The sequence below is a fragment of the Tympanuchus pallidicinctus genome, unplaced genomic scaffold (assembly GCF_026119805.1).
Source record: "Tympanuchus pallidicinctus isolate F22 unplaced genomic scaffold, pur_lepc_1.0 scaffold4, whole genome shotgun sequence".
NCBI classification, from domain to species: Eukaryota; Metazoa; Chordata; class Aves; order Galliformes; family Phasianidae; genus Tympanuchus; species Tympanuchus pallidicinctus.
In genome coordinates, this window is record NW_026294758.1 from 20,198,830 (window position 1) to 20,207,409 (window position 8,580).

Sequence of the window (8,580 nt, forward strand, 5' to 3'; positions counted from 1 at the left end):
GGAGCCCAAGCTTGTGTATGTTGCAAGTAATAGGAATCCACAACAAAAATGGTTGGAATAAGGTAGAAAAAAGGATCTTGCAATTACACAAGCACATTACACTTCTGCATGTCTCCTGACGTGCTTCGTGCACCCAGCTGCATGTTTCCTACTTGTAGGGTTGTGTCCAAGGAGTGGTGTAAACACAGCAGAAACCTGTTCTGTTAGGAGGCATACTGTGATGCAATGCCAAAGAAATACACAGATTTAGGCATTCGTTTCCTGCTATATTCCTCTGAATTGCCCAATCCCAGACACATTCCTAATTCTAGTGCTGTTTTACCTTCCTAATTTACAACCTTCATTTTGAAAATGTTATGAGCAGGGGGCAACTTCAGAGTTCTCTCCACTGCATGTATTTAAGGTCTTAACCAACAATACATGAAGCACTTTCATTTTCATGTGGCAAACAAAGCACGCTACATTTGTTCATTTGTTGAAGATTGCAGTGCCTGCTCAGGAAAGCCTAGAAGTGGAGGATAACAAGTAGTTTAAAGCTCTGCGAGGAAAGTTTGTAGAAACTGTGTTGCTTAAGAGAAGGCCTGTAGGACAAGAACTGTAGCACGTTTCCAAAATCCATAGCAGGGTGCTGCAAAAAAGGAAGGGATGCATTTACTCTCTTTGCAACTGGCAGAAGAGAAAAGTAAATGAGAGAAATGCACAGCAAGATTGCCTGCAGAGAATTCTGGGGTATATTACGCGTGGAAATGCACAAAGCTTTTGATTTTGGTGGTCACTAAGATCAAGTCATCAGATGTGTTGGTTTAGACTCAAAGATTAATTGTAGCTAATCCTGTCTTCCAGTACTTCTACAAAATTGCAGTTGAAAACATTGTGCATGAGTCTAAAAAAGTTGGTATTTCTGGAATCTGATAGTGGAGCTGAGCACCTAAATAGCTCAGTGGGAATGATGGTGAAGCCAGTCCCAGTACCACTGTGGAAGTGATAAGAAAGTGCACAGTCTTAAACATGTGAAAATTAGACCCTTTACTACAAGAGTGCAGCACAGCTCTTTGGAAGGATATGTCTAAGGCAGACGGAGGCTGTTGAACAATGCTTCTATTCCTGCACAGAACAGACGATGCCTTGCTGAGCAGGGCAATAAGCGTTGGAGGGAGATGCCATCCGGAAGGAATGTTCAGATAGCAGAATGATCTGTGTATGATTCATCCCAGACTTCTTTTAAAGCAAGGAATGGAAGGCAAACAAAACTGTGTAATGATACAGATATGAAAGAGTTGTGAAAATATGCCCCGAATCTTTCTCTGCCGTCCGAATGAAAAATAAATTGCTGGTTTTCTTACGCCCTTTCCCTTGAAACAGACTCTGGCAGATGTTGGCTTCTGGTGTTAAAAACAGTTTGTATCCTTTGCTGCTTTAAAATTCTCTCCCTTGTCATATGTTGTGAAGTCTGCCAGCCCAAGACAACAACAGTCTCTGCTTTTTGCTATCACTAAGAATTGTTTATTTTGCACAGATGAATGCGATGTTGAAGGGGTGGCATCAGTGTTATAACAGAAACCTTTCTTCATACCAGCCAGTCTTCCACTAACAGATCTGTCCTTTATTGTATGTTTGCAGAACTCTCCAAGTTCACACAGCAACTCAAGAAACTCTGGTGCAAGCCTTACTTTTGAGGTTATTTTCTTTATAGACATGTAGTTATATCACAGTGTATTGCTGAATAAAATACAGAAACTAGAGGTCAGTGTACAAGCATGTAAAAGAAAGATATCCTCCACTTGCATATAAAGGCCTAGATCCTCAGCTTTGGTAAATAGGCACCAGCATCTGATTTCCATCTGTTGATGGTTTTCCCTAATGGCATTAGTTAGCCTAATAATGAATTCTCTGTGGAGGCTTAGTTTTATACACAAATGTCCTATTGATCTAGCCTGCAACAGAGCACAACATAAGCACTGAATCCATATTACCAAATCCAAGTCACAGTTGTAATTAAGGAGTGTGGGTAAAACCCCTCTCCTTGAAAAAATGAAGGGTTGTTGGCAGTTTTGTTCTGAACAGAGGGAAACGAACACTCGTGGTAGCACCTGCTTTCCCGAAATAAATCTTTCTAGAAGAGTAGTCAAATATTCTATACAGAAATAACCGTGTGAAATTTCATGCCTGGTGCACTGCAGATCATGCTGCATGCTCACAGTGTTCCCCCTCTGGCCTGAACATTTATGAATACCTTCTTTAACCATCAGCGTGAATGTCAGTGTGTACAATGCAAAGGAAATGTGCTTGGGATTCTAGAACAGCCTGGCCAGTAGCTGAATGACTGTTTTAAAGGTCTGTGATGGATTTTTTTTCTTCTTGTGTCTCTGAAGCAGAAATCTTGACACTCCAAAATGAAACCTTTACAATTCTATATGGAAGCTTGGCAAGGCTGAGCAGAAAGCTCTCTTGCACACTTGCTCTCATTACTGAAGTTATTTTTTGAATCATTAGAAAGCAGTTACTGCATCATTTAAAATAAAAACCCAGATGAATGATTTAGGAATGTGCTGCAGATGATGCTTCTCAAGTTGTGGTAGTTCATGAAGAGATGCTGCAAATAATTTCATGATTGAGTGCCAACCCAAGGCACTGCTACTGAAGTGATGGGGAAAGCTGTGTGCTTTGCACCATGTAAAGCGAGAGGCCTGCAAAATCTCAGGCTGGATTTTACAAATATGTTTTAGAAACAGCTCCAGTCTGAAATGCCAAGAGCAGAGACTGCTTGAGTGCGAGCAGTCCCTCTCCAGAGCTCTGTGGAGCTCAGTCAAATAAGTTAGGAAACACAGCTTCTTGGAAGGCTTCTACATCCAAAGATTTTGCTTTTATTTACTTGGAGGGCAGTGAAGCCCTGGCACAGCTGCCCAGAGAAGCTGTGGTGCCCCATCCCTGGAGGCGCTCAAGGCCAGGTTGGATAGGGCCCAGGGCAGCTGAGCAGGGGAGGGGGCAGCCCTGCCCATGGCACGGCTTGGGGCTGGGTGGGTGCTGAGGTCCCTTCCAACCCAAACCCATGAACATCACCTTCATCGTCTTAGTGGCGATTTCTTGGGCGATCTCACTTACAATGAGAAGTCCAGAACTGAACAGTGCTATCTGGATGCAGCCTCACTATGAGCAGAGGAGAAGGATCACCTCCCTTAACTTGCTTAGTGACACTTTGCCGAAAGGAGCCAAGAGGCCTTTGTGGCAATGGCACACTCTAATGTGCACCAGGCCTCCCAGGCCCCTTTCTGCAGAGCTGTTTTCTTTCCGGTCCTTGTGTCTGGTATTGTTCCTCCCCACAAATGGGATTTCTCACTTCTCCCTGCTGAGCTCCACGAGGTTGGCCCCATCTCCAGCCCATGGATGTCCCTCTGGATAGCAGCACAACCCCCAGACACTCCTCTCAGTTTTCTGTCACCTGCAAACTCTAAATTCAAGCAAGGACTCACACATGGCAGATTGTGTCCCATGAATTTTGATTCTTTTTTATGATTACTTTGTTGCAGTTTGGATTTGATCTGCTATCTCAGCATGCGACAAACACATGCCAAGCAGTTCTGGCACTTCACTCTTTTCTTTTCACCAGCTCAGCCATTGCTGTTCCTGCCACTTCAAGAATAATGTAAGAGACCCTCCTTGACATCAATAAAGCAATCACAGACCTTGTTAGCCAGTCACCCCCAGTCAGAAAAGTCAAAACTCTTAAGTACAGCAGCTTTCTCATAGAGCAACTGTTGAACCCCATGGCCTCTCATCTTGAGTTGGCATTATCCTCCATTTATCACCAGCACTCCCTGGAGCTGTATCTCAGAAGCTCATCAGAGCAGCAGGAGCATCTCCTGTTGAAAAGTTGATGTGTTTGCTCTTTGGACAGTTGTAATCATCTGACATTGTCAGCATTCAGGCTTGGTCACCCATTAGTAACAACATTTCCAGCTGCACTGAAAGAGAGAGACTTCTGAACAAACATGGAAAGGGAGAGAAGATTAAATAGGTGACAGCCGGTAAAGACAGGAGCTAGGCCAGAAGTATTTATTCCCAACTACTTTGTTTTGTGAAGCCATAACACATTCATAGCAAGAAGGATGGCCCTGTGCCCAGCTCCATGACTGACCCAACACGTCATACCTTATTGCCCAGCAAAACGTTTTGTCTACATTTATAAATATGGATGCCACACAAACTTATTTTCATGTATTCCTTTCCAGCTCATGTTCAGAGAGAAGCACACAGAAACCCCAGGGAATCCTTTATGCCAGAAAAGACGCTGCTTGAGGTAAGCTATGGTGTTCCCCTGCACACCAGTGATGATGTTGGCAATTATGAGTGTATTACGGGCAGTGACTACAGAGCAGATACACCTTAAGCAGGAAAGGAGAAAACCATGCACACAAATGCAGTGTTAGCTCACATTCTGGTCCACGGAGGCATGAAAACAGTACAGCTCATGCTCCTGTATCCCCCCATGTAAGGGAATGCAGTGGGTTCAAACAGACGTAGTAGGTGCAAACAGATCATTGTGGAGAAATGGAGCCCCAAGCACCCTTACTCTGCAGCCTGGATGCTTCTGCTGCCATAGGACGTCAGTTTCCAATCCACAGCTATAGGTCTTATAGTCCCAGAAATAAGTGGGAAAAAGAAGTCAGCAGGATTTTTGGCTGTCAGTCAGAGATGGCTTTGTGGTGTGCTTGGGCACTGGTGTTTTGCTCTGTGAGCTTGACAGAGACATGCAGCAAGCTCAGGAGCACAGGAGCACTATAGTGAGGGACTGGGCCTATCTCCAGCACAGAGCTCACAATGTGCTGTCATCAGCATCTTTGGTGGTCTTTACACCACTGCTGCCTTCAGCAGTCAGAGGATGCTTGCTGCAGCCACTTCTCTTCATTAGCAAATGCCACTGCATTTCTTCATTAAAAGGTACCTGTTGTTTTGTTGTTAGGAGCAAATGATTACAGCCATTTCATTGCAAGAAGCTATTGAAGTCAGCCAGTCCATCATTCTGCCCCTTGGCCCAAATCTTGGCTGCTTTTTCCTGTTGTACAAGTGAAGCTGTTCAAACCTACAGGCAACAGTCCACGGTATTTCTTGTGAGCAAACCAAGGAATGGCCCACACCACAGCATGGCCCCATCTCCCACATCTTCCCCAGTGCCATTTCTGAGTTCCTTTAGACGTTACCCAGTCTTTACTTCTCCTGAAGGCTGACACGGGGAAATTTGGAGCTGGATGCTTTCCATTTTGGTCAGAGAGATGACCAGATGGACATATCTCCTGTACCACTTCTTAAAATGTTTCAGCACAACTTGCACTGAAGAACCCTGGGGCTTTGTCGCTGAGAACATGGCGCTCCTCCCATAGCTTTGCATTGCTTAGCAGGGCTGGTTTTTAGGAGAGCCACTGGCTAAAGAGGAGCCTTCTGACACAGCCAGCTTGTCGGGGAAGAGAAGGGACTACCAAGGAGGTGGGAGTTCCCAGGAATTAGTACACTAGAGGCCAGTGTTTTCTGTGTGAGAAAAAGGAAAAAGACAGTAGAGCAAAAGATCATTTCTGCACAGGACAGAAACCATTTTATGAGAGGACATAATGGCTTTGCATGGGAGGTAGTGGCCTCAAGTTGTACTAGGAGAAGCTCAGGTTGATTATTAGGAACAATTTTGTCTCCAAAAGAAACAATTTCATCTCCACTGGTGCTGCAGTGGCACAGGCTGCCCAGAGAGGTGTTGGAGTCACCATCCCTGGAGGTGTTCCAGAACTGTGTGGATGCGGCACTGAGGGATGTGGTCAGTGGGCATGGTGGGGATGCACTGACAGTTGGAATTACTTGGTGATTTTAGAGGTCTTTTCTAACCTTAATGATTCTATGATTCTATGCAGGAACTCCTCCTTCCTGACCTGACCCTTGGCTGGCATAGAGGACAGGCTGTTTTGGCCAGCCCTGACGCCTGGCTCCCAGATGACAGCTCTGCATCGGCCAGACATGGCTGCCCTCCTGCAGTGGAGTTCAGCCTGCTCTTCCTCCCCCAGCCCTCCCCACTGCTCCTTGTCCTCAGTCCCTGCTCTGTACCAAAGAGCTGAGGCACAGACTGGGGCTTTTATTTATGGGGGAGAGATGTCAGAGAGCTGTGAGTGGAAATGAGCTGCGCTGATAAGCTTTCTGACTGTATTTTGTTTTACTGAGGTTCTTAACAAATAATCTTTCTGCAATGCAAACCTGGCTTATCAGGCTAACGCAGATTGTCTGAAATCCTTATCTCCATGGGCCAGTTAGCTGGAGTGATCCCCTTTTCACAATGAATAGAGAATGAAGAGCTGAACACAAGCCCTCCCCTCCCTCCTTCCAATCATTGCCATTTACTGGCAGTGAACCAAGTGGCTCTGATTTCCAAACTCATAAATAACACAGGGGCTTTGGAGCAGAGCTGTCCTGTATTGCGGAGTAGTAGATCCATTGCATGGGGTGCCAGAGTGCGAGGGGCAGAGCTGAAGGGGAGGAGGTGGCCACTGGTTTGCTATAGGCTTTAGAGAAGCATGGTCTGGATTTTAGTACTGCGATATTTCTTAATTTGCTTATTGCGATATTGCTTAATTTGCTCATTGTGTATATAGATTTCCTGTTCCTCTTAAGAGTCAGGTTTGTGTATACCTGGGATTGAATGGCAGCTAAGACAGTTCTGCATGTACAAAAGTAATAGGACAATAAGAATGATAGAATCATCAAGGGCTGGAAAAGACCTCTGGGATCACCAACTCCAACCAGCAGCCCACCCCCACCATGCCCAACTACATCCTCAGTGCCACATCCACACAGTTCTGGAACACCTCCAGGGATGGTGACTCCACCACCTCTCTGGGCATCCTGTGCCACTGCATCACATTTCTGAGAAGAAATGTTTCCTAAAATCCTGCTTCCTAAAATCCAGGTGTTACAGCAACTAGTTTACTGTTCTGGCTGTTGAACTCCAAGAAATAAACATATAAAAGTCCACATCTGGGAGCAGAGAGAAACTGCTGTTATCTGCACATATTTTTGATCAGCAGTGATGTTCTCCCTGCCTAGAATAACATGAGATGAATGCTAGCAGAGCTGTTGTCAGTCCCTCCTGGCACCTGGGCAGATGCCAGTATGAAGGATTAGTTTATCAGCAGAGATGAACTTCCTCAAAGCAAGAGAGCTCTTGTAACCCGGGATGCTGTTTATCCCCCTGTATGATTATAGTTAGCTACTAAGGCCAGGAATGCAAATTACACCAAAGCACAGAAGTGTCTTGGAGATAATTCTACTATGAAACACAGTGACACTGATGCTAGGTGATACGTTGGGCACCTTCTATGATGAGCTGCCTCCCAAAAGAACCCAGTTTTGCACAAAGCAGGACAGCCAGCGGCCAGAAGGAGCCCATGCCTCCGGGCATGTGAGCCTGAGTCTCTCTGCATCCAGTCCCTCCAAGAAAATGCCTCCAAGAAAGTGGAGGTGACTTTGCATGTGAGGATAGCACCTGCAGCATGCCTCTGGTGCCCTTTTCCAGATTTTGCTCTTGTGTTTCTTCCCCAGAAATCAGAAGTGACTTCCTTCAGAAGGAGAGCACAAACTGTAGAAACAAATGAGCAGGACGGCTTCCTGATGCTCTGCAACATCCTTATTTAACCAGACAACTGTACTGCATCAGACATTCACGCCGCCGTTGATTGGAGTGAGAAAGATACATTGCATTGCAAATCTGTGGAGGTGGTATCTGTGATGAGTGGCATGAGTCTTCAGAACTGTGCTTGTCCCCATGTCATGGTATGGCATTTTTCTTTGAGGAGAGGTGTGAGCAATACAGCCTGACAGGCTGATTGGTGCTGTTAGAGCAGGACAGAGTTTGGTTTGCGTCTGGGTGTGCACAGCAGAAAGCTGACATGCGGTTCTGGCATGCAGAGGACCCTTCTGCCCAGCTGCTTTCTGTACAGAGCTTGATGGATCCCATTGGTTTCCCTATGCAGACACATGGGGGACATGGAGAAGCCGTCGATGTTCAAAGATAGTGTCTGCATCTAGTAATGCCAATGGGCTTGGTTGCATTTTAGCATCCTCAAGGCGAATGCAGACAGATCAATTAAAGACCACACCATAGAAAGCTGCAGCTCCTCAGTCCTCCCCCAGACAATAATAAAAAGATGCCCTCGCTTTTCTCCTTCCTTGAAGACCCCAGGAGAGAATTAGCTGCTGCTGCAGGTGCAGTCGTCCTGCAGGGTGGTGAGAGCAATGAATACTAAGGTTTTTAGCTCAAGCACACTAAGGCTGTTCAGCAGCCATTGGATAATCCCCCGTTAATCAGATTATGTAAATTCCTACTTCAGCATCCCTATCCCATCTCTATCCCTGCTCTCCAAGCTGGAAATAAAAGGCACTCTAAAAAGGAACATTTAAACCACAAAAAGGCAGCACTGCTGAAAGGGGTGGGCAGAGGGTGCTGAGATGTGGAGCAGCAGCGCAGGGCTTTGTTTCTGAGCAGGCGGGTGCTGCTGTTTGGGCAAGCACCAGAGACACCACCAAAGCACGGGCCAGAGCAGGCATTGT